The sequence below is a fragment of the Festucalex cinctus genome, chromosome 9 (genome assembly GCF_051991245.1).
Source record: "Festucalex cinctus isolate MCC-2025b chromosome 9, RoL_Fcin_1.0, whole genome shotgun sequence".
Taxonomy (NCBI): Eukaryota; Metazoa; Chordata; class Actinopteri; order Syngnathiformes; family Syngnathidae; genus Festucalex; species Festucalex cinctus.
The window spans coordinates 8993544-9021044 of NC_135419.1; the positions used below are offsets into that span (position 1 = coordinate 8993544).

General features: G+C 40.9%; 1 protein-coding gene across 2 annotated transcripts in view; it reads left to right on the plus strand.

The window, feature by feature from the left end:
• Nucleotides 1-2066: 2066 nt before the first annotated feature.
• The window catches only part of LOC144025666 (bifunctional heparan sulfate N-deacetylase/N-sulfotransferase 1-like), a 47220-nt gene continuing 21785 nt past the window's right edge, over nt 2067-27501 (plus strand). The window contains exon 1 of one of the 2 annotated variants that reach the window (XM_077531935.1): nt 2067-2278. The gene's annotated coding sequence lies outside the window, so the exon portion shown is untranslated. Of the gene's footprint in view, nt 2279-2410; nt 2688-27501 lie in introns of those variants that run through there. The other variant, XM_077531936.1, reaches the window with a different exon arrangement.

A 27501-nucleotide genomic window follows, 5' to 3' on the forward strand; every position in this document is an offset into this window, starting at 1 on the left:
GTGTTGTGTCTCTTTCCAGCCTGAAAATTACAAGCTATTAGTTTTAAAAAATGTACTGTGTAATCTGAATATAAGAAAACAAAAAACAAAGTGCGCACACACCCCTACACACACACACACATACACACACACACACACACACACACACACACACACACACACACACACACACACACACACAAATAGGTATAGTGTATCTGTCAGTTATTATTTGCTTATTTAGCATTTTGTTTTTGTCAACTCACAGCATAAGCAACAATGTGTGAATACTAGCCTACATTGTTTTTGGTACTGTTTTCAGTTTGTTTGTTTTTTGGCTGAGACAATTTTTTACATTTATTACTATAAAAACAGGCATGATATATAATCGACAGTACTTTTACTGCACTATACTTTTTTTTTTTTTTTTTAATTCTTTTTTCCCACATGGTGTCTGCACTTCTAGTTAGGAACAATGATGTACTTTTGCCACCTCTGCAAAAAAAAAGTTATTATATTATAGTAGACAACGTGTATATGGTGCCAATTCACAACAAAAGTTATATCGATGCACACATTATTAAGCAGGTCAAGAAGCACAGTTATCATACACTAAATGTGTAGAAGAAAATCAGCTGAATCCCACGAGTAAACACTTGTTGACGGAGGCAAGAAAAAAAAAAGTCGAATAGAGCCCAGGCTCTGTTGTCTGCTTACAGTTTAGCTACCCACCTGTTCACTTCAGGTCAGTGTGTCTTTGGGCGTGAAACTCCAATTAGTGGGGCACAGGATGTTTAACATATCGGATTGGCAATAAGCCCCTAATGTTTAGTTAAGTTCAGGATGAGGTTGTGGTGTCAAAAGGATGAGGATTAGATGGTGAAGCTCTTTCTCTGTGTGTCTGTCTCGGACATCATTAAGAATATTCAGCTTTGTTTACAGGCCATTCGCTTGCCTTAATTGCATTTCCATTACAAACGGACAAAAGTATCTCTGCCCCTTCCTGTTTCTCTTTCAGTGGACTGTGCGGCAAGAATTTGTTTAGAGTAGCTTGAAAAACATGGTGCATTGGCCACTTGGTTTTAATGAGTCGTGTGACCCTGTCTTCTCTGTCATGTGATGTGGATGAGACAACCAAAGCTGTTTTGAAGGACGGCTTTGTTTCGGATTTAGCCACTCCCTAAGAATCACCACAACCTCATGAGTCAGTAGGTCAGAGGACACCAAGGTGAACAACTTCACAGCTGCTTCAAGCAGAATAACTATGTGATTGCCTAGAAATGTCTGCTTGTGTTTAGCATGCTCACATTTAATTTCCAAATACAGTGGTAATTGGAAATTCATGCATGATAATATAATCAGCACCATAATAATATTTTCTCATTTGTACGTACTGCAACGAGAAAAATTCACCTTACGAGGTACTTCTTAAAATATTGGATTATGCATAAATTCACTCAAGATAGTCCCATGAGTGATGATATGATATGATATGATATATATATGATACATTTGTTAGGCACAGCCCAGTCTGGTTAGTGGTGACAACAGGGATGTTTTTTTTATTTATTTATTTTTATTTTTAATAAGTATGATGCCCCTCTGATGTAGAAACCAAAATATTGCAACAATGTGGTGCGGATGGAAGGATAGATAGATAGATAGATAGATAGATAGATAGATAGATAGATAGATAGATAGATAGATAGATAGATAGATAGATAGATATCACTTGTTCAAAAATGTTTAATTCAAATATCAAATATACACGATCTTGAAGTTTGTTCAGTTTAATTAATACTTCAATGTAACGAGTAATCTTGCCATGCTCCTACAAGAGAGCATTTAAAAACGACCATAAAATAGGCTAATCCCAGTAATACTGCATGCTTATTTCTGTGTAGTGGAGATAGATATACACGCACTCAAACACAGTTCATCACGGCCACTATAATCTCATGACCGAAGTGCACAGATTCATTTAAGCCCCGTCAGGAATATGAACACACGCATCGTTTCTTTGCAGACTTGGGCAGTAGGCATGTGTGCAACTGGGGGTGGGTTTGGGGAGAGAGAAATATTCCACAGCAGTGCCCCCTATGGACAGTTATGGAGCACTGCGGGTGCACAGAGCTGCAGAAAGAGAAGGGGCATTCTCAGATTTCCCGACTTCTCCCAGCCGCTCCGCCGCTTCCACATCACCGCGGCGAGCCGAGACAACACGCGCCCAGCTCGCCCAAATTCTGCGGCCATTCCACAAAACGACCAACGTTAGCGGGTTGTTGTAGCTCCAAATCAGGTGAGTCCATCGATGCCGAACCGCTACGTCGCGGTGTTTTTTTCCACATGTTCGCCGCCCCGCCGCTCGCTCGCTCGCCTTCCTAAGCTAGGCTAGCAGTGTGCTGCTGGCGCAGGCGGAGAACGAGGCCAGCCTTCGGCCTCTCCAAGCTCCCCGGGCTGGAAAACGGCAAGCCCCGGTGGTCGAACTGCTCCCTTCGCCGCTTGATGCGACGATTTGGCGGCTGTAGCGAGAGGGGGCTAGCCATATTGTCGAAGTTTGGGCTCGGATTAGAGCCGCTATGCGGTTGCATAGCGGGATTTAGTCCTCGTTTATTCCGCAAAGGAGCCGATCCGCCACAGACGATAACTTATTTTTCTAACTTTGCAGCTTCTGCTGCGGTTTACTACACGGCCGCGAGACCATTGCGGTAAGTTAGCTTAATCAGGGGTCGCGATTGACCTACAAATGTCATCGTGTAATGTGTGTTTTGCTATCAAGGGTTTAAAAGGCCAAACCAGTTTGTGTGCAAATGATATAAAGGTCGACACGGCTCTCTGACAAAGGTGGATAAACACTGGGATGTAACTGCTGGTTTTATTTCATTTTCCAAAACGACCATTGGTGTTCATTAATAGCTCGTTTGACAGAGCTGATGCATCAGAATATTTTGGAGGTACCTGTAAGAATGGGCTCGTAGCTTTTGTAAAATTAGTAATATTGCTACAGAGTTGCATAGCCCAATCATTGGGTGAGCTGTTAAAAATGCACACAGGCATAAAAAGATTCTTAACATGTGGCTTGGTGAGTGTTGTGTAATGCTCCATCATTGTGTTTTTTGATTGTCTAAACAGTACCAGTCTGCTTTGTTGTGCGCAATGGTGTGAGGTTAGCGCACACGCCTTCCTCTCCAATAGAAGAGCTACTTATAATCACGTATTATAAACATTACTTAACACAAAGAGGTAAAAAGGGGCAGCCCAGACCTGCCTAAAATCTTTTGCCCCCTGGGTGTGCATGCGTGCACCTATAGGAGTAGGTTTGGGAAGGAGCAATGAGTCACACTCTGGATCCGTTTGCGAAAGTCATCAGGACTTTCCCTGCATTTTGTCCTAGAAATGTTCGCGCTCCCCTCCGACCAGATCTTCGTATTTATCTCAGATGATTTAATTTGCATGTGGATTTTTAACAAAGACTGTCATTTATTTGTCAAAATTATAGTGGGCTGAATCTTTCCGTTGCGTTCTGTTTATCTTTGCCAAATATTTGTGTGGTTGTTCTAACGTTCCATCTGACTGCTCCCGCTGGCTGCCAAACATGCTGTGATCTCGCACGTCCGCTTCATGAAGGCTGCCACAGTCATTTGATGCGTTTATCAGCATCTCTTACTTAGATGCCTGTAAAAAGCTGCAGCTTCTTAGTCACAATGCCTCGGACTTGTAAAGCACACAAAGCATGACGGTATGTCTGATCAAGTAATGACAGTCAAACAGTATTTGGGTGAGCATCAGAATCAGATGTGATTACAACTTTGTACTCGAGTGTGAAGCGGTAAAGAAAATGTTGCTTCTTGTCAAACGTATCTTTGATTGGTGTGTTGTGATTGAATTTTTTCTGGAAGAGAAGAGAGAATTAAATGGCTCTGCAGTCACGATCCCATCTCGTACATAAGTATGCTGCAGTGCCTAAAACAACCTCTATGGTTTTCCATGTCTTAGTTCCTTGTTGCCACACTGTGTGTGTTTAGGGTAGAACTCATTAAGAAAAAGTTTGGGAGGGGGGCAGCCAGGCTTTTTTCCAATACTCATATTGGAATACCCCTCAACTCCCTCCAGTGGGTATGAACACTGCTTTGTACCTCACTATAGCCTCTTTTTAAGTCAAGTTCCTGCATAACCGGCAGAATGGAAGTTCCTGCATTTTTTTCCACCTGTGATTTTTACGCAGAATCCAGCGTGAATCTGGAGGTTGAAGTTATTGTGTGCGCTTTCACACAGCTACAATTCAGACGCTGGAGCCAGGCTTGCAAAATATCCCTACCCTCACGTCATCAAACCTCAGATGGCGGAAATTTGGTCATTCAATTTTGTGATCTTTGTGCAGAATATGGAATTTAAAAAAAAAAAAGAGAAATGTAGGCCATGTAAGAGGGCTTCTCTCTGCCTGTATTACTCATTCATGTTGTTATAGCTTTACAGTATTTTCCAGGGGTAATTAACCCCAAATATGAGATTGACACACAAGCTTTTGGATGCACAGGAGTTAAACTGCTCTATGGTGGCATGTAATATTGAACAAACTGACGTCATTCTCCCTGCTTGGCCGTTGTTGGCTGAGAAATGTTTTTTTTTTTTGGCCTGGACTACACTATCACGATTGATGCTAGTGTAAGTACAATTCAAGCATCATAACACAACTAAGTATTAGGAAATGATCTGTTACTATTTGTAATCCTCTGGAAAACCTGGACAGTGGCATTTGAATGGCGCAAGCCTCCACCAGATTATTGGCAGGCAGTGTGGGTATGCACATGTGTGAGTGGCTGCACAGGGTAGCGAGGCGGCTGAATGCTACAGTATGCAGGCGGGTCAGATTACTGAACGATTAGCCATGACCGCCTATCCCGGCCCAGGGAAATGATTTTCCACTCTCATAATTCCCAAGACTGAATTACACAGGCTGACAAGTCAGAGATACTTAAAACTACAGGCGCTATTATTGCACATTGCAACTGTTTGAGTGGTTTACCATTGTTTGACTCAAGAACCCGTTGAATTTAGGCGCTTGGAAGCAAGCGGAAAGTGATTTTATAAAACGTGAGCCAACGTTGGCGAGAGTTGGATAGTAATTCTGGAGGTTATCCTTTACACTTTGACATAAATGTGTCAGCACTGCAGCCACTCAGAAAAGAGTGCTGAAACAGGAAACTACCCTCACATATTCCATTGTGACACACAAAATATGAGCATGCGTCAGGGTCTTCGGTGGAATCCTGTTGAGTAGAAGCTTTGACCGATGAGAAGGGAACAAGATAAACTTCGGGAGAGGCTAGCTGCTGTAGCTCGGGTCGTGTTTCCAAGGTACATACCCCCCGAGGCTGGAATCTGATACATTCCAGAGGTTCCCCTACCCAGATGAACAACTGTGACAAGGGTGTCGCATTTCATCATTGTCCCATGATTGGAGTATAAATGCTGGGAAAGGTAAGACTTAAGTCCAGAGTTGTGGTACAATCACCTGTGGTTCTCTGAGAGTTTGGAATTTTAGGAAAAATGCTTTTTATATCTCTCCTTCACATTGTTTCTGGTCACACTTCGGTATTTTTGCATTTGCTAGGCAACAGGCATTATGGGCAACAGTGAGCAATGTGGCACTTTTGTAACTCTCTCGACCAGATTTCTTTTTGCTAAAGATCCAAATTAGAAATTTGGTGCGTCCATTAGGCCCAAACTAATAAAAAGGTTTAATGTATTGGCATTGAAATAAACTATATAGATGAGGAACATATCAGGCTTGCAACTACGCTAATAAGCATGAATGATGTTTTTTTTTTTATAAAAGAAATTGTAGTGCCTTGGTTGAGTTTCCCAACCGTACATTTGTGAAACCCTGCTGCATATCATGATACTCAATATTATCTAATGACCAAAACTCAGTCTGGCTAGAGATCTAGAAATCACGTATTTTCTAGGCCTGTGGCTACCAGACTGCGGTATGACGTGCTCCTTTTAGATAAAGACTTGTGATTGTTTTATCAACATAGCAATCTATGACTGCGGCTCATTTTATCAGCTTTGTAAAGTTTTGTTTTTTTTTGTTTTTTAACTCCTGAATTACTTTAGCTGTGCGACATAGTGATATGATATACAGTAATCCCTTGTTTATTGCAAGTATTATGTTCCACCCATGAAATCTGTGGGAAGGCTCTTCATGTAGCCTTCATGGCCTGCATAAACTGTGGCGAATTTTGGACAGGCCATCACTTAACTTGAGCTTGTGTGTTCGCTGGCAGCGGAAACAGAAATGCAGAGTCTGTCACTCACTCATGAATCTTTGGGACCGATCAATCAGCAGAAGGAGTCGGGTGGGTGTGGGACTTTACAGAACGTACTGCCGTGCTCTTGGTGTTCACGAATGAGTCAGCGTAGAAGAAGAGTGACGCAATTCAGGCTACGAAAGTATGGTCCGACGTAGCCTTCGCTCACGGCCCATTTCCGTGGAAATGAAGGTCAGATTAGAAGGCTGGATTAATTTCAAAGGTCCCATAAATTTGGCGTGTGGTCAGTTGTATTACCGGATGTTTTGAATGGCATGATCCATAACAATCTTTTATTTATTTTATTGTTTTCTAGATAAGATTTTTGAAAGAAATAAAGAAAATAGAAAATTGCCATTTATTTTACGACAGGATATACAGTATATCCTTATCAGGAAATAGAATGAACTATATTGCGATGTCAATTTGTCCATATCGCACAGCAAAACCTGAAAGCCATTCACACCGCTGCCTTGAAGTGCTGTTTTATTTAGTTGTCAAAAACAAGTGGTCAGGTATTAATGGACTCCATCTCAGCCTTTCGGATAGACTCTTGAGGTGCAACGTGTTCACTCTCTTGGCGAGCTCTGTCCCGGTAATGAACCCATTTTCAGAGATGGAGACCGGCAGTAATAAGAATGCTCCACTTCACTGGAGGATATTCTAACCCTGTACTCATCATAAGTGCTATCAGTCATCAGGTATGATTCGATTCCCCTCCAATCTCCATTTAGCGGACTCTTTTCCTAGGTTAGCTTTGTTTGTGTGTATGCACACATTTATTCTTCTACTTCTTTTGAATATGTATTATGGTTAATATCTTGAAGCAATCCAAGGTTGTCTTTGGGTCTGCCCATTTCACATTTTGGGCTAGTGGTTGGTGCTCACCAGTGTGATCAAGGAGGGCAGACAGGTGGACATGAGTTAGGGTGGGGGGTGGCTGCATGTTTATCCAGTTGTCCAGTGGGCCTGGATGAGACCACACATATTCTCTCACCTCATGTCATCAGTAATAATGCTTGGCATCTTTGACTTCTCACTACTGTGGTTTAAAAATAAATCACATTTCCTAACTGTTGGTAAAGCCAGCGAGCAAACCATAAAATGTCAATACATATATTTCAGCATGTATTGTACGCTTCATTCAACAGTAGTCCAATGGCTACTTAACAATTGTCTGTGTAGCTATGGCAATTTTATTACACTCCAGATTGCATCATTACCCCAAACTCCATATCTCTGTTTTCCTCTTGAAACAGGATCCAAGATGTGACCTGTTGTCACGGAAAGACCATGTTGGCTGTATATCAAGTAGAGGTGTGTGCGTGTTTACAGCGCTGTCATGATGGGCGGGTGACACTGTGAGGAAAATGAAGAGTGAACACTTAGACAAGGTCTCTCAGGAGTTCCAGTTGTACCTCATTATTCTGAGATAATACACTGCCCAAAGGTCTGTGCAGCATAAAATCTCACCACTGTCTGGTACAGTCCCCCATTCTTCAAAGCAGACCAGGTCATGGCATCCCACCAGGACAGAGGAAACAGGGGGCTTCTGGTGCCCAGTGCTCTCTCTTTCCTGTCTCTTAGCCCTAACGCAGACTCCGCTGCCACACCACAGCAAGTCGTGTCGTCCAGTGTCTGTGAATGAATTTGGCTGCAATGCAACAAAAACAAAGCACTGCAGCATGCGCGTGGTCTTGACCACATCGAAGTATTGGAGTGGAAGCTTTGAGCTTTTGGTGTTGTGGCTAAAATCTCCTGATTGAATTTGGATTTTAAAAGCCTGTATTGGGCTGGCAACCAGTTCAGGGTGTACCTCGCCTACTGCGCGAAGCCGGCTGGGATACGCTCCAGCACCCCCGCGACCCTTGTGAGGAGTAAGCTGCTATCCCTATTGCACACTTCTGGTAAAGAGCTAATATAACAGCAAGATGTTGGATGCCCCCGCCCCCGCCTCCCCCCAAATCATTTGTTGTTGTCGCTCCATCCATCAATTTTCTTAACCGCTTGTTCCTCACAAGGGTCGCTGGAGCCTATCCCAGCTGGCTTCGGGCAGTAGGCAGGGTACACCCTGAACTGGTTGCCAGCCAATCGCAGGGCACACAGAGACAAACAACCATCCACACTCACAAGCACACCTAGGGACAATTCGGAGCGCGCAATTAACCTGCCATGCATGTCTTTGGAATGTGGGAGGAGACCGGAGTACCATTTGTTGTTGTTACTTTTATTATTAACCAATGTTTTGTTTCTCTTTTGGAATAAACTGTCACACCGGTATGATGCCGGACTATTTTTGAAAGCGCACAGCTTATTGTGTCCAGCCTTTGATGTTCCAGACCGTTCTGTGAACAGCTGAATTGATCTGTACTGCTTGGTTATATTGCACAATGGAAACTATAGTGTGTGGGTCATTTCCAGGTCAGTTCATAGGCTTTAATAACAACCTGACCACAGTTAATGGCATACCTCTTCCCCATTTTGAGTCGCTGAGGTGGAAACATTTGCATTGGTGCCAGTAGGAGATTTAGCTACTGGCTGCTGAAAGTGTACCCTTCACTCATCCGAGGCGCTGCCCTGTCTGCCCATCCTGTTGTCCCGCTTCCTTTATTAGTGATGTTTGCGTACGTGTGTCTGTTTGTCCCTCTGGACAGGACAGGTGTTGGCAAGCCACAGGCTCAGTACAGACATCACTGTGGCACCCAGACTGGAGGGCAACTGGAGCTTGCAAATGACTGAGCTTTGTTTTGCCAGTTCTGTTCAGAATCTTTGAACACGGTCGTTTGTGTGAGGGTTACGGCTGGTCGCTCTCAGTGGGATGCGCTAGAGCTGAAAGCACTACAATCTGACAAAGGGGCTTAGAATATATTCGAGAATAGGAGCAAAACCAGCGCAACCCAACAGTGGGCTGCACAAGCCCAAACACACAAACCACAATCCAGCCCCCTGCTGTTAAGTGTTTAAGTGGCCGGATATGTTTAGTGAATGGGACACAGGTGTCTGGGCCGTGCTGTATATGCCTGCTGGCCAGAGGTCTTGTTTGTTTTCTGTTGCAGCAACTCGACCCCACGCTCATGGGCTCTGCTGCCCTAGGGTAGTCCACCCTCGCTCTTTGTCCCCAACTGAGCGGGGAGTGGATTTTGATCTGGTCAGAAAATGGTAATGAAATTCAACACACCTGACAAACATGTTGGTTATACAATAAGCAACTCTTACTCCTCCTTTCATATTTTCCATTATCCGTCAGTTCGTTAGATGTGGCCCAGCAAAGCAGGTGTTTTGAAGTTGTCAAGACTGCAGCTTCGCCGTCGAGTCCTCAAAGCGATTCATGTGACAGGTATAGAAGAGCCGCAGGGCGGTAATGTGACTCCCACATAGCCCGCTGCCTTTCCAGACTCCATCCTCCACGCCCTATCTCCCACTTTTCTTCCCACACGCAGCCTTCCTCCCTGGCAATGTCGCTCAGCAGAGCTCGCCTTTGTTGAACAACAGCCTCAAGGTATTCCTTGGAGAAAAGTCGACGGGTGCCGCCACAACCCTATACACTTCGCCTTTGGGAGGGAAGCAGGTTGAGGTAATGGGCTCCTCCGTCGCTTTAATGTTTTGACGGCGTACCATCAACGGTGGCTGCCTTCTCCATTCTGATGTACTTGTTCCAGTGGCCCCTCCAGATGGCCCAGCCTCAGAGCAGGTTTATCATAAGCATACACTTAATGTCTAGGCCACATAAACTCACAGCTTCCTGTCTTTCCTTGTACAGTATAAGCTGTTCTCATTTCTCATCACTGCAGCCCCCCCTGTGCAATTTTCTCTGATGCCTTCACAGCAGTGCCCTGAATTTTTTTTTCTTTATTCCTCCCATACTTTTGGAAATTTCAAAATCCATTTCTTTTGCCCCGAGGCACAACGGGTGATGGCAAGAGACGGTGTAGCAAATTAAAATCGGTCTCCCTTGTTTGCTCCCTTTGGATGTTGTAGCAATGGTAGATTGAGCGAAGGGGAACAGCGGCGAAGAGAGCTGGTGGAAAAAAGCCCATTTCCTATGCATTGTCTCTTTCCTCAGGATGTCTGACTTCTTTTTTTTTTTTTTTTTTTCCTCCTCAAATCTCTTTATTTTCCCTCCCTTTTTGTCCCTTGTATGGATTGCGACATGCCCTAACTAGCAGGTTTCTCTGCTCTTTCTGCCATGTATGCTGACCTAGTTGATTAGTTTGGGTCTAGTGAATCATTAATTGACATTATCTAACTGTTCCTGTAATGATGCAGCGGTGACTCAAGTGTCACAGACTCTGTCCCAACTATATTATTCTTACTGCAGCACACACTTTTATTCCAATATTGGCTTTTTGCAGTAACGCATCACCCTCAAAACCCTGACTGTATGTGTTTAATAGGTGAGCTCCGCACTGTAATATGTCATTATGTCAAAGTACAATACAAGGACTAAGTGCAGTGAATGCAAATTCATCATGTGCGATGGCAGCAGCTGAATAGCGCTGGGTTGTGGGCAAGGGGCGGAGAGAGGGAGGGCTAATAGTTGTGGCGGAGAGGAAGGGGAAAGAAAGGAGGGGGCAGTAAGGAGGCAGTCATCGCCGGGACCATTCATCATGCAAGGCCTGCTGGGATGAGCCAGGGTCAGTCCTGCACAACACAATTACAGGTTGTTCTGATGTGTTGTGCTGGGTGTCCAACGCCTTCTGAGTATGTTCTATTGTCGTTTGTTGTTCCCTCTGTCCTATAGATCATGAGTGTGTTTTCCTAACTGGTCTGTAGACTTCATCATCTCTTGTCAGTTGTACTACTGTTTGAAAGCGCTATATAAATAAACTTGAGTTGAGTTGCATGTCTTATGGCCAAATGATCTGCTGCATGCTAATTATCGCACTTAAAGTGAGTACAGAAGAAAGTTGAGATTTTGAATTCTATTAAAATAACTTGTTTTTCATAAATTGGGAAGAATTTGTGCCTTTGTGTAGTGTTATCCCACCTGTGGAGGTATGTGTTCCTGCAAGATTTGCGTGTGCATATTCGTTATTTGAAGGACAAACACTCCCGACACCGATGATAATGCTAACTTCCTGTTAGCATTTGAATGAGAGCCTCCATTTGCTTTTAGCATTAGCGCTAGGCTAGTGATGTTTTAAAAACACAGCATATTTTGTATTTAAATATACAGTGGATGTAATTCTGAACATTGTGTGTTCAGTTTTACAGTTATTGCCCACTGGGGCGTTTAACAGTTTAACAATGTAAAGGATGCTAAGGGACATCAGAATAACATGTTACACACTTGCTAGTTACTAATGCTGCGCAAGCAAAATAGTGCATTCAGGGTACTTTCACAATGTCGGAAACTTCAGTTTTCTTCAATAACGTTTTAAGGGGCAAATAATTGGCCACTTCGCCCATTTGGCTGATTGTTTTGGCCAAAGTTTGAAGGCCAATAATTGGCCGATTAATCGGCCGGGCCCAACATAACCGTGACTGACAACCCTGGTTAACAACGTGGCATGAGACGGTTGTGAATCTGTTTACCTGGCCTGCCTGACGGCCCTCTGGAAGCTTTACAGTTGTTTCCAGAGAGCTGTAAATATCCGCATGTTCTAATGTCAGTTGACAGCTGATCCAAACACAAGTATATCGCTGTCTTCCTCTCTGGGCGCGTTCTTTATGCTTTGACATTTTCCATGGCAGAAATGTTGCATGCGGTCTGAGTGAGTGAATAGAAACAACAAATGAGCATGCTTGCAGCATCTTTTTAAAGGTGTCTCTCTTTCCCTCCTTTTCAACATCACTGTGCATGGCTTGAGTTTGGTATGCAACATAAAATGTTGGAGAGAAATTGTTCATACAGAACAATGGAAGTTTTGACTGCTCTTGTGTTTCATGTATTTTTCTCTAATAGATTGTGAGGATTTCTCCGAATTCCTGTTTACATGCCGGTGGCCTAATGAGCAGAATGTTTCTTGGAGAAGTTGTGCTATAGCGGATGCGTGCGTGGATGTAGTTCAATTTCCCATAGAATTCTTCAGACCACATACTTGTTGACACTGAATCAATGGCGCTGGTTTCGGCCAAGTAGTGCGCTCCATCAAGCTACAGTTGCTTGAAGACACAATTAAGAACTTCAAAATAGAAATAAAATCAACAGTCAATACAAAAAAATAAACTCAGTCAGTTCTTAAAAATACTCAAAACTTTGCTTTACATTTGAGTGGTGCCTTCAAGTAATTCAATTATAAATACTACACGCCGTGAGCACAACTGCACATTCAAATATTTCCGAAGTTGTTAAAACATTTCTGAAACATTAAAACGGATAAGGCTGACACCCAAAGGAAATCGATAGTTCACTGGGGGGGGGTCTTTTTGGCACTGACAAGAATGAAAACGAAGACCCAAGTTAGACAAAGAATGACAAAATGGGCCAGAAAATGCAGAATAGCGTCTGGAAATGATTTAAAACAAGAAGTTGCCTTCAACTGGCTCCATCTCTAACTGTATGGATGCTTCTCATTTTTGCATTTCTTGAGTTTTGGTCTCCAGTGGCAACTTGGCATAGATGGATTAAAAAGAGCGCTTGCTTTTTTTGGCTTTTATATTCAATTGACTAAACTTGCATTTTTGTGTGAAATTGCATAAATGGGCAAACTGAATGTCAGATTATTCCATCTTTTGAAGGATGCTAGCTCTGTTACAGTATTAGATATTATAGTAGGCTAAATAACTGGTATCGATAATGCAATAATGGACAAACAAGTTGCCTATTATTATATTCTTTGTTCTCGTTCTACCGTCAAGTAAGTTATGCAAGACCTAATGGAGGCTGTTTTCAATTTCAAGTGACCTTTGAGCTCATTTATATCCTCCCTCTGCACAATAAACCTGTCTGTATTATCTAGGACAAGTTCTAACAGCGTCCCATGGCAACAAGTTGGTTGGCTAAGTACACCTTCTCATTGCCCCACAACCTGCGAACGCAGCATGCTCGTCTGTTGTCAAGTCGCCTTTTGTGTGTCCTGTTGGAGCAGCAGAACACTTGTGACATTTCACTCTACACAATTGTGCTGATATTAGTGCTGCGAAGATATATGTATATTACCAGGGGCTTTGGAAATGGCAGCCATCAAGGGAACAAGTATGGCTAGACTTGTTTATGCTTGCACATGGGGAAGTGATGCTATTAAAAAAAAAAAAGAAGAAAAGAACAAGCCCCAACGACCCACATCAGTGTGTTTTCAATATAAACAAGAAGCAGTACAATAGCCTCTAGCTTAAAATTTTAGGGCCGCAAGCAAAAAAAATTAGGGGCACAAATTGACTGTCCTCTTCGCTATTGTTCATTGTTTACACAAGAGTTATGTAGATTCGCAAGATAACCCCAAGACGTGCGTGTTCCTTTTCACACATTAGCCAATTCACAGTCGTCATTTACCGCCCGACTCTCGCCCACATTTCTGCCTTCTTTTTTGGTGCTCATCGCCTGTTACTATTGGTTGGCAATAGGGATAGACCGATTATCGGCGCCGATATTCAGCATTTTGACGAATATCGCCATCGGTCATTTTGAAGAATCATATGGCCGATAATAGACCATTTATGAAAAAAAAAAAAAGTGTTAACTTCAGGGAACATATTTATTCATTTATTTATTTATTTTACATTTAAATTTTCAGAGATGCTGCTGACCCTGGGAACTCTCTGTCCCTTCTGTTTTTGTTTGTAATTAAAATGAAGTAAAAAATTTAATACTTCAGATATTTTTGAAATTTTTGAATACTTTTTAGTGTATAAAACTTTTCTTTTTATATATATATATATATATATATATATATTTCATTTTATTTAACTTTTGAAAACATGCTGCTGCCCCTGGGAGATCCCGGAACTTGTTAGATTTTAAAAACAAAGATGTCAATTGACTAAGATTTTAAAAAGGAAAAAAAACAAAAACAAAAAACAACTCCAATATTGTAAGTTGCTCAATAAATATATGCTTTAAAATTTCCCAAAAATTAAGAACTGGAGTTTCCTAATTTAGATGCCAATATTTTCCCTTTTTAGTGAAAATGAATATCGGCTCCAAATATCGGTTATCGGAAGTCGGACATATTGCACTTGAATGGAATCTCCCAGTTTTGACTTCATAGTGTTCGAAGTGAATAGTGAATGTAAAAAAGTAAATGGCTGATTCTGATGAATTGTTTTTTGTTTTCTGGTTAACACAGTTAGTTGAAATCACGTTGGCTTATGTAAAGTTACTTTTTTTTTTTTTTTTTGAATAAGTAATTTTTTTTTGTTTTTTTTGTTTTGTTTTGTTTTGTTTTTTAGTTTTTTGTTTTTGTTTTTTATATAACCATGTAAATTGTTTTGGCATTACAGTCTTTGTCTGAGTGACGTCATTTAAACCAGTCAGATCAGTTTTTGTACTACTTCATACTCCTTTTTGAACATGTAAATTATGATACTATTGACATTTTTTTTTCTTTTCACCCTTTTTTAACTTCAACCTGTATTTTTTTTTTTATGCCAAAAAAAATGCATAGCACGGTAGAAATCAATTTAAGTGGATAAAGCTCAAAATACTGACTACATAATGTTGACCAATGAACATGATTATTTTTAGTGTATTTATTTATTTATTAAATTTGTACTGGCCAGCGTATCGGTCGGGCCAGCGTCGGTGACCTTCAGGTGGCCACCAGACTGCTGTTAATGTACAACCTTTTATTTTGTCCTGTTGAAATTCCAGTCTCATAAAATACCAGCCTTTCAATCACTTGTTTTCAAGGGTACAGGCAACTTGGAAGAAGCATGAAGAACCTATATTGCTTGATGTTTTACTGACCAAATGAAGTGTCTGAGATGAAAGTAATTGGAAATTGCACACATCAAATGGCTTAGTGTTACAATAATGCTGTGTTTGATTTTCCCTTGAGGGAAGCTGCAAGCAGTTTTGACTGATTCGGGTGTGAAGCCACTGGCTCTCAATTAGACGGAAGGCAAATCTTCAGACCTTGCCAATGGAGAATCACAAGTGCGGAATTAGTGATAACAGCTTAAAGGAAAACATTAGAGGAGCGTTCAGAAAAAGGTGGCGCATTTTTTCCATGTAATTTAGTACTGTAATCAAAAGCGATACGCAATGAAGCACTTAGGGTTTCTTTGTTGTGTAGAATCGTCTTTCTCCTTCCCGCCTGCTGCTAGTGACATCCAAATTACCTCATCCTAGGCTAGATGTCCCCAAGTGACCAGGAAGTCATTTTGCATGAGGGTTGGTCAACTGTTCGCCAGCCAAATGTTATGAGCCTCAGCTGAACTGGTAATGCAATATGACTGCATCGCTTCAAGGCGCAAGGATCAAATACTATATTAGGTTCTCGTTGCCAGCCGTCACAACCTACTTGGGTATAGAAGTGCTGTGTTGGCAAAAATATCATGCAGAGTCATGCTCCGACACTGCCTGAGGTCTTTTTTTTTTTTTTTATAAGATTCTGGCCAGCTTCCACTAACATCCACAAGCGTTTTTTCTCATATAGATGTCCATTAGCACACGTTGTGATGTTTAAGAGGTTTTCCTAAAGCTATCATTTTTATTATTTTAATACTGTCAACAAAAGCTTACATTTATGCTTCGAGGCATTATTAACAATAAAAAGATAACATTTTGTCTGTAATTACCGGTAATGTGAAAACTTTTATTTTTTATGAACAATTAATACCTTTTGAAAACTAATTTTCCCACTTGATGTCGACTGATGACATCAGATGTGCTGAGGAAACGGGTAACAACCAATCATGGCTCAGTTTTCTGACCAAAGCCGGAAAACAGGTGAGCTGTGATTGGGTCGTTATCTATTTCCTCAACGCAGGTGATGTCATCTTCAGTTGACAGCAAATGTAAAAATGAGGGGCAAATGTAGCTCCTGCATGGCTTCAGCTGTTCAACCGTCTACAGACTGGGATGCCTCAGCATGACTTCCCTTCTGTTGTTGAAGATGTTAAAATGCAGGGTGACTAATGTTTTAGGTTCTAAATATGTCCGTTAATTGGAATTCTTTGTGGTCTGGGTGAGTTTTAACTAATTTTGTAAGGGAAAACTTCCTGTTGCTTTTTAAAAAATGCATCACATTCCAAACCCTTGTTAGAGTAAAATGTCCTTGAAAGAGTGTATTTGTAACTTTTCTTTGAATGGGTGGTTTGTTTGATCAACTGGCTTCGGCTGTTGATGGCATGCTGCCTTTTTAGTTAACGTGTCAATTTTAAGGCTCAAAAATGAACGAACATGAAATTTTCACCCGTGTCCGTGATTGGTTAAAACAAACGTGTAGAATGTCGCATCGTCCAATCAGCTTTTATTATTGTACAGAATGTCTCACCTTTTCCTGACCAAATTACTGTGGAGAGGATATGTAATATCCATCTGGCTATTTGCCAGGTTAGTAGATGGCATGTTGTCAAGAAAAATGTGTACCAGTAGGTTTTCTTGGCACTGTTTATTTATTTGTGTTAAAATATATTAAAAAAAAAAAAGACTGGATCCTGTACTGTTTATCCAGATCCCCATCAAATATGTTTGGTCCTTAATTCACATCAGTGCCACCACTGAACACTTGGCGAGATAAATATAAAAGAAATTTAGTAAAACAAACATGAAATCCCCACAGTCTTTATAACTTAATACATTTTTCAGTTTATTCCAATATTAAATCAGAAGTGAAATCAAATATTTCTCTCTCCCCATCACTCCCACTGTTTTACAAAAGCTCTCTCCCTCTTTTGTGGACACAAGGGGAGGTGATCATGAGCATATTTAAAAAAAATAAAATAAAATAAAAATCTTGTCAGTTTGACAGTAAGAGACAGCTGCCTCATAAAAGTTTCTACTCCCTCATTCTTGCAGCCATCACTCCACCTTTCTGGAGCCTTGCCCTTCAGTTGATACAACAGTGACATCATCCTTCCATGATGAAATTCAACCTTTTCTCCTGTCTGTCTTTGTCCATCTCATCAGCTTCTTGCTCTAATTAGATGAGGGCGAGCTCAATAAAGTTTCCCTCGTACTCACTCCATTAGTTATATTAACACTTGCCATTGCCATCTTGGCATCATATATCTTTTTATCTATCATTTGGCTTTCACTCTGGAAGCCAATCCTTTTTTCTTTTTTTTTCTCCCCCTCCTCATGGATCTGTGTTAACCTAGTTACTGAGGCCCAGCAGGGGAGGCCAATCAATTAATGAACAAAGGAGCCCACTCACTGAGCAGCGGCGTGAGTCTGGGCGCTCTAAAAAACATGGTCACTGTCAGTTCAGTGCTCATCTGATTCGATGTTTTTCCTGTATTGTTGTTTTTGTATGTCCACTTTATCGATGTCCAAAGCCAATGAAACTGCCGTTACCTGTTTGATAAGCCTAATAGCCATTACCGTACAGTATCCTCCTTCATCAAGGGGATCCAAACATTAGCAATGAATGCAATTTATCCATTTTAAAGGATAATTGCCATTGCGAGCTTTTTTGCAATCACAGTAGGGTATTATGACTATCGCTACAAGATGAAGCAGTTTCGAAATTTCATGTCATGCTGTTTACAGTTGATTATTCAGACTATGATTATGGTTATTAGTTTAATCACTATATTGCTAAAATAAATGGGGGATAGGGACTGGGCTGGCCCATGAATAGCTAAAATCTGTGTTTGATATCCATTGAAATGCAGCTTTTTTTTAACCCCAAAAATTCCACAAAAAAAGATGAACATACAATATGAAAAAAATGGGTAAAATGGGGAACACCCCGCCTCCAAAAGCAATTTTTAAAAATTGGGAAGAAAAAAATAAGTAAAAAAATTCCTGAAATATGCAAAACTGCGGCTACCGAAACACACCGTGCAAACAAAAATCAGATACACACCAAAATATTGTACAGTAAAATCCACAATTTTCTATATTGTTTGCTTGTTGCTGTTTGTAATTTCCAATGTTAATTTTGCAAAACATGCATTGATTCAAGATGCATAAAAATCAAATCATAGCTCTCTGAATTTTAAATGGAGTTTGGGGATGATATTACCGTAGTAATCTGCTTATTAACTTATTAATGATGGTTTATGATCACTTCCCGACTAGCGTAGCTGCGAAATTAAAGAACATGTTTTAGTTATGTCATATTAGGTGCCCATTTTGATACATGATTAATGGTCCATTAAACATTTATAGTTAAAAGATAAAGGATCATCACATTGTTGCAAACAATGCAATCTAGAGCTGTCAAAATTAATTATCAAATTAATCAACTATTATTATTATAATTGAGTAATCGTTTTGAGACCTTTTTTTAATTTTAAAATTGTCCAAATCCTCTAACTTCAGAATATCAACAGCAATTGATCACTGATTTCTGTAGTCCTTTACCAAAGTAGACTGAATATATTTTGTATTAAATTGAAATAAGACATTTGTAAACATTTGTTTTGCTCAGTCCACGTTTTTTGTTTTGTTTTTGTTTTTATCACGATATGAATATGAAATACAAAATAAACGCCGATCAATGGTTAATAAATAGTAATCGGGGGGAAAATGCTTTTGTAATACACTTTAATGCAAAATTAATAAGAATCCGATTAATTGATTGAATAATGGATAGATTAATCTGTTCTAAAAATATTTGATAGTGACAGCACTAATGCAGTCCATTGCTTAGTTATGTTTCTTTTTTTTCAGTTGTTACCACATTTAAAAATGTGTCCTCCTCTTAGTTGAGAGACTGTAATCTGAGATGAAAACGAATTGCATATGGGGGGGGGGGGGGGGGGGGTTGAAGCCCAAATGCCCATATTTAGTGATTTGTCTCCCTTGGCAGCAGGCAAGCTTTGACAGACATCCGCCCTCTTCTCTGCATCTCACCCACCTGTGTTGGCTCTGTCTTTCACCACGTTTTCATCCCTCCCTTTGCTCAATACATCTTTTCATCCCATTGAGGCTCCCGCTTTTTTTTCCCCCACATCTCAGCATTTTTTTCCTTCTATCGCATCCCTCAGGTCCTCCCCACATTCTATTATCTTTCCTCTCTTCAGCCGCGCTCCCTGTCATCCCATTTTCTTAATCCGGCGAGCGTCCCCATTGCTTCCCTCCCTGGAGTCTCCATCGCTGTCTCCAAGTGTAGATCAGGGAGTGGAGCTGTTGTAACAAGCTGTTGAATAATGTAAGCGCAGGGCTATAGGCCAAGGTTTCAGTTAACCCTTTGATCTCGGATCACACGGTGGGTGAGGCGGACACGCAAATGACGGCTCAACAGCAAACGGCCCAAAGGTCTTTCCTGCTTGCGTCGACATCATCCAACCTTCACCTAAAGGCGGAAGCTCACCCCTCATTCGGTTTCTTTATCATGCCCTTCATGAGTTGGCATCACATTGACATCTTAGCCTTGTTATTCCGAGCATTGATGTATAATTAAATGGGTCGAAAAGACGATGCTTAATAATTGATTGTGGAGCAAAAATGTCATGGCATCCTTTACCTTATCATAGTACTCCCTAGTTAGTATTTTTACTCACAAGGTATTAAAGATTTACCAGTTTGCTTTTTCGTTCTGGCCATCTACTTGTGTTAGTGTTGATTCACTGTGGCACCCAGTGCTCTCCTGACACTGCGGAGCTCTGCTACATCTGCCACTCCAGGCCGATTGTATTAAATCTGCAGCAGCAGTTGACTGAAAACTTGCAACTCGGTCAAAACTCACAACACAAGTCAAGAAAAAAAAAATCATCTAATTTACCCTTTGTGATCAATACATACTTACCTATGCTTAAGTGCTTCTAGTTGGCTTTAGATCCTTATATCCTGAGGCTAGCGTGTTATTGATCTGCGGGACTGATTGGATGCTTCCCTCCAAGAGATGGGTTAGTAGGGGAGAATCTTGGTATGGTTGGAGAAGGAGCAGGTGTTGATGGCTGGATCAGCTTACCACTTCCTACCCCCACTTCCGCGACCACACCTGTCACAGGCAAGGGGATCACCAAGTCGTCAATTTGGGCATGTGTGGAAAAAGAGCGCATGTGTGTCCGACCCAATTGATTGTGTGTTGTGAGAGCGTTGGAAAATGTTTGCGTGCTCAGCAAATGTCTGGAGAAGCCCCATCAAGTGAGAAATGTTACAAAGCGTTTATGGTGCCGGCGCATAGCACAACCGTCGTCGGCAGCTGTCGGATGAGTGGCGGAAGGCTGAATTCAGATTTTACGCAGCTAACACTTTTTGGATCATGTTTGGGCTTGTAACCCACCACAGAAAGAAATGCTTGCACACAGTCGTTCTATGAAGCAAGGGTGTGGAGCCAAAGGGGCACACATGTTTGTTTAAACATTTAAAAGCACTGTTGAGCCAACTTCAATTCAGCTGGCGTTGTCACGTTTGCTGGAGTTATACTGTTTGACCTTTTTGTCAAATTTGGATTTGGTTTGGTATGTACTCTGTATCAGATTTTATAGTAGGCCTATGCACACTAGGGCTTATAGACAGTATTAAAACCGGAAATAAGAATACTCTGATACTGCCTATGAAATGGCAAAACATGACACGCTCCTTCGATCTCACAGTTTGTGCCTCCAGTCCAGATACAGCCATATGAGCTAATAATGCTATAAAATGTGATATAATAAGAACAATTATTATTATCTTAAATTTGAGGGAGAAAAAAACATAAACCTTGATTGACAATAAATATCTTAAGCAAGCTTCCTCCTCCAACTGTTTGCCATGTGACTACTTTCCAGGCAGTTAGCAAAATATCCGCTACTGCTAATGCTAATGCTGCTAGTTGCGATGGAGGGTAGGTAACATTGCTAGTACTAGCCTACTGTACTACTAATCCTGAAATTGTTGCCCCTATAAGATTTACGTCAGCAGTATGGTAGCATTTTGACTATCTTGTTGGGAAATCAAACGGAAATAAAATTACATAGTTGACAAGACCATGAGGAAAGTGTCCATTCTAAAATAAAATAAATAAATAAAAAATTCCTGGGCACATCTTGGTCAACTCTGACAGATGTATATTCTGTTATAAATTTATTTTTTTACTAGTTATAAATTCATTTATTTTAATATGACTGATATCTGATCCATTCATAATTGTCTGATTCAGATTTGAGTACTGTATAGTTGATCAATGTTTAAGATTTTTGTCACTGAACTATACAAGGAAAAAAACAATCAGTCGAACTGCGCAGACAATTCCAAAGTCTGATCTGATGACAAACTCATTCTGCCAAAAGTGAGATCATGTCAATATTAGTCGAAAAGGCCGTAATTGATTTTTAAAGAGTATTATGCACATCTCTCTTCCCCAAATTAATACAAGATTTCATTTTTCCTTGTCAACCATTATACAAGGCTGGACAATTCACAGGCATAACTAACATATGTGTGTGTGTTTTCAGTGTTGCGGTTGGATAGACTGCACTTGCGGAGATGGCATTGAAGGGTTGGGGGAGCGGGAGGGGAAATAGGAAGAGCCAACAAGGTAGACAGAGCCCAGATAGACCTGTCAGCTCTGTGACAGCCACACATACCTCAACCTCTGGTTCAGCACTACAGCTGTGCATGTTCAAGAGGTGGACGACTCAAATTGTATCTTGATTCACGGGGAAGAGATAAGGCACAGTGGGTCCTGAGCTGAGTTTATTTTTGGGCAACCTGTGAGATGGCCAATAAAAGACCTGGCAGGTACATTACCTAGCAGACATTGCAGTCAGGATATAATTAGCTTATTCAGCACTGATAAATAGAAGACTCAGACGATGACTCACATGATATATTCTGAACATGAAATGAAATATCAGAGCTGTCACAAAATGTGATGGTAGACAAAATTTTAATGAATGTAACGAACCTCTGCAAATGAGGCTAATGAAGTATAAAATGCGCCATATGGACAAAAGTTGTCAAACGCATCTTTATTCAATTACCAGTAATAATGCAATTAAGGCTTTGACTAGACACCCTGAATTTCAAGTCTTCTTTTCATATCTTATTGTAGAGCGTTCTATGCTAACCTGACTGTGCAAGATGAGTTCTTGCGGTATTTGTGAGTTCACAAACTCCTGAGAATACATCTTGTACCGAGCCCGATGATTTCCAGCGATCTGTACATAGGCCTTGTCCCAATACTCGCACTTCCACCCTTGTGTTCCTTAGGCTAAATTCCACGCTCTTCCAGCGAAAGTAGTAGTTTAAAAGTTTTTAGTTTTTAGGACTTTTTACATCGGAAGTCCAGCCTTCCCCGTAGCATATACCCCATTGCGCGTTCAGCGTGCCTCAGTTTTCCGAAGTGCGAGTATTAGGATAGGGCCTGTAAGACGCAAATGTAACCGGAATCAGCGTAGGTGTGTGACTTACGGAAGTCAGAAGTCCATGGCATATACCCCATACAGCCAATTATATGTTGCTTGCCAATCTGAGCTTCAACAATATCTTGTGATGTAACATCACTATGTAGTGTCATTTTAAACGCGCTTTTTCCCAAGAATTTTAGTCCGTTTCCAATGTGTACAACCTTTTGGGGGTTTTCGGATTTTACTTTCCACTGTTTTTAGTGTGTTTGGTTTTCAATTATAATTTCTATGCTTTTAATACACAGCTCTATAAAATTAAGAGGCCAAAAGACACATTGTTTATTTTGAACATTACAATGTTTATTTGGAATTTGAAAATGTCAGTATTTTGTAGATTAAAACAAAATTTTACTCTTCCCACACATCTACAGTTTAAGTAGCAAAATCAGTGTCTCTGAGGCTCTCTGGCAGAGTCTCAATTTCATCCAGAGCTGTTTACAGTATGCTTAAACAGTTATCAATAGGCTACAACATTCTTCAATTGATGCTGTAGCTCGGAATGGCCTTTGGTTTTAGGGAAGTGAGATTGTATCAGAGTTGGTGTCTTGAGGGTGAAACATGCTGTGTTTTGGATTTAAAAAAAGAAATCTCTCCTCAGACAGTTTGACATCAGCCTGCAGCAGACTTTTCTACAGGCTCTGTGAAACCCTGAGGCTTTATGGTGGGACTTCGTTTTGGATAATGTTCAGAGTTCGGCTTGCACCAAGCATAGCATTTAGTGTGATGGCCAAAAGGCTTCACTTTGGTCTCATTGCTCTTTAGAGTCTACTTTGGTTTTAGATTTCCCCCGCATGCCTCCTGGCAAACGCTAAAAAAGATGTCATGTCAATTTTCAAACAGCAGACTCCTTTTTGCCACACTGACTGGTGAGTCACCCATGCATTTATTTTGGCACTACAAACAGTTTATCTTGCACTCTTACAACCCTGCTGCTTCAGAAAGTGCCACAGGCCTCATGTTGCACTTTTTCCCCGCCCCAGAGATGTCACTTTTTGAGGCTGCCCATCCCTGATTTGACCACAATTCTTATATTAATGGCAGTTATTAAGACATCCTAACCATTTTGATATGGGTCACATTTTGGAATTATGACCTAATATGTACGGAGGTTTCAGCCTGGAATTAGATGCTACAATCTGGTTGAAATAAGACTGAATAAAGTTGTAGTGAAATTTCTGATATGGAGTTATTACTTGGAAACTTAGTGTGAGAACCACTTACCCAAGTAATCAATAGAATAATTAATTCTAAAAGATTTGTGACAACCCTAGTAGTTACCTAGTTTTACATAAACAGTAATTTCTGCAATTCAAAATAAGAAGCACTGAAACTTTCAAATTCAAAATGCCTTAATGTTTGTATATCAACAAGATATTACGGTACATTGATTGCAGAACTAACAGGCACATTATTTTCTTGTAATTGGCTGCAGTATAAATTTGGACCGATACTGGGCTCTGAGTTTGGACTGAAATCTTTAAATTGACACACTTTGCTGCATTCTTAATAACCTTGCAAATGCATACAAGTTAACAATTTTCGTTTTATCCAATCACAGTAGTCTTGTGGTAAACAATGTTCACACTATGGACTGTGAAAACAATTAACTGATCTTTAATTTGTTTATATGGAATTGATTGTGTCTTAAAGAAGTTGAGGCAAGTGATTTTAGTAGCAACTGGTCCGTGGGCTGAAAAATAATGGCATGCCAATGAGTGTAATCATGGCACAAGGCCTCCAAGGTGCATTGGTGTGCTCAGTACATCACTGATATGGACATGAGTTCCAGTCACTCAGAGAGATTATTCCATGGAATTACAAAAATGGTGAATTAATTGGTCATTAATTCCCATAGTCCATTTGTCCCCGTTTAGTTCCTACAACTAGAGCAAAATAGACGTGCGTCGTGTGCATTGTTTACATAAACTCTGCTTCCATCCATTTCTTGCTCTCTCTCTCCTTGATTACTTTGAAAACAGGCTGATAATTATGAGCCCATTTTAACGAAGGAGGGAAAAAAATCATATCTGTTTGATCTCACAGGCATAAATATGGGCAGCACAACAGAATCTCATCTCCTGTGTCAGCTCTTCCACCGCAACGTGATATTCTCATGGGAATGCTTTTCTGCTGTGCAAATCAGTCAGATCAGTGCGGGCCGTTTCTTATCTGGACATGAAGGGGGAGGGGGTGAGGGAGGCATGTTTCCCCTCGAAGGAATAATACCTGGGCGGTCTCTGAAATCTATCATCATCATTTTGTGATGAGGTTATGGTACTTATTGCTAATACAGTCCAAAATCCTTCACTACATTTCTTCCTTACTTCCATTTTGATTGAGCATATTAGTCATTTATGTGCGGACCGTAGTTGTGCTCCAGTATGCCTCGGGACTCAATTATTAGTTTAACTTTCATTTATCTGCGGCCATCAATGAGATTTTGGTTCTTGATAGCATCACCGCTTGATGTCAGCTCAGCAAATCTCTTTTGCCGTTGTGCTGCAGGTGTGAAAGTCGTGATAAAATGGTTCTGTAGGGCTTTAGGGAAGGGTTTCTTCCGGAATTGACTTTTGATTGGATTGGCAAGACCCTGCAGGGCGATACCGCACTGACAAGTACCGCAATCTCAACTTGCTCCTTTTCATCCATTCGCACGCCAGCTTGCCTTGTCCACGGCTGTATGACTTTCACCTCTGAGCGATGTCTATTGTCTACATGGCGAGAGCCATTAAAAAGCCCGAGCCTCAGTGGAGACATTGTGCCGGTCGCCATGCTCGCTCTTCGTCCTTCGCCAGCATCATGAGTTGACAGTGGATAAACAATGGGAGCAAACAGTCACTCCCACTAGCTTCGATCGAACTCCCTCACTGCCGCCTGCTTTTTTTTGCCAACAAGCGCCACGCTCATTCCACCTACACACAATTTATATGAAAGCCCCCTTGCGCCTCACCCTCCCTTTTGCACCACAACTGACAAAAATGATAAATGACCCACCACCACTTCTTCCTTCTGCCACCACCTCTCGGTGCATTGGTTGTCCAAGACTCTACAAGCTTATTTCTTCCTTCAGAAAATCCAATAACGTGTGCTCCATTTCTTGAAAGTGTACATTTTTATTCTTTGCTGGAAGTTGAAGAGGCAGGCGGCTGGCAAATTCATTGCTCGTGGCTTGTTACTTTAATTTCCACACGTAAACATCTCATCGGCAGAAGTTCAACCATGCAAGACCATCCATATGCTTGCCTTCAAACTTTCAAAGTGGACAAGAAAAATAAATTGTGTTTTCCAATGGGGCACACAACAAGGTCCCCTCTCTGCAGTGGTTTGTCTGCAGCGCCACTCAAAAGATTAAATCAAACTGCAGCACATTCAGAGTGGGGTCAATTATTTCTCCTTCGCCTTCAGTCGGTTGTCTTGTTTTGTATCTGATTAATTTGTACTCCGTGTAATCACATGGGTAAGATTGCAGATAATTTTGACGTGACAGTTGGCCATTGTGATCTGTTGCCATCTGTATTAGATAATGACTTTGCTGTTCATTTGAGTTCTTAAGCAGACCTTAACAAATATCCTCTATTTTCTCTAACCTCTTGCTAATGTTTTACTGTAGATCTCATCTCCCTATGCCTGTAAATGGGGCACATCATGTCTATAAATAGATATACTGTTGTAGCGAACTAATAGGGTGGAGGGTGCAATGTATGTGTGGTATGTTTAATTTATTGCATTGAGGTGATCAAGGCTATTGATGAAGGCTTGCTCACCGCTCTACTCCACTACCCAGGGGAGTAATACCGTTGAGAAATGTCTTCATTTTACCTCTCAGCTCCACCATTCCCTAATGACCCCTACCTCGCTATCTCTTCTTCTCTGCAGTGTTCCCATCACTCCCAAAGCTCATCCACTCAGCTTTTCCCACTGTGAGTTAATCCATTTTACACTATCATGCTAGTCCCAGATCCTCCCCACCGAATGGCTTCTGCTTCAGCTCGCTGGTCTAAAGTAGCATGAATGATTGTAAGATTAGCCGTTTTGTTTTGATCCTGGCTCTAATTATCACCACAAAGTGAAATTATGAATGCGCCATGAAAGCAGTGTCTCATACGGTTGTGGTTTGTTTTGGATGATTTTTGCATTGATGGGATATGACAAGATTCAATCGAATATGCATTTAGGGTGAGCGCCTTCTTTGCAGAAAATATTTTCCTGTCTTGCCTAGTTTTTCCCATAATCACTCTTATGAAATTGTTATGATGAGTCGCAAAGATATCTCATTGTTTTAAAGAGTAAAATGGTCTTGAGTGTTTATAGTTGAGTAAGTTAATTCCTGCTATGGCATAAAATGAATTGCTGCAAAAGAAGCAATGGTACTTTAAATATTCCAGCTCAGTTACAGCAACTCACAGGGCATTCAGATTGTCTAACAGGTGTAGGAAGCTGGAGTGGGAATTTGGCGCAGTGTTCCACACTATTCGCAGCCCTAAGCCTTTAATCACAGCAGCACCAATGAATGCGCAAAGCGAAATGCACATTTCAAATTGATACCATATTGGTGAATGCCAGGGTTGTCTTACAAAAAACAACAAACAAACAAGTGAAGCTTCTGAAAGTAACCTTAAAAAAAAAAAAATCGTGAGCTTGTTTGTTGCAGCAGATGTGCTTAAAATTGATCTCTTCAAAGTAAGAGTAGCAGGTTGAATACAAATGCACAATTATTGCTTTTACTTTTAGTATTTCATGGATGGTCCTGCACTGAGACCATAGTTCGCACATCATATTACAGTTTCTTCTAATTCTGTGCCTGTTAATCCTTTTA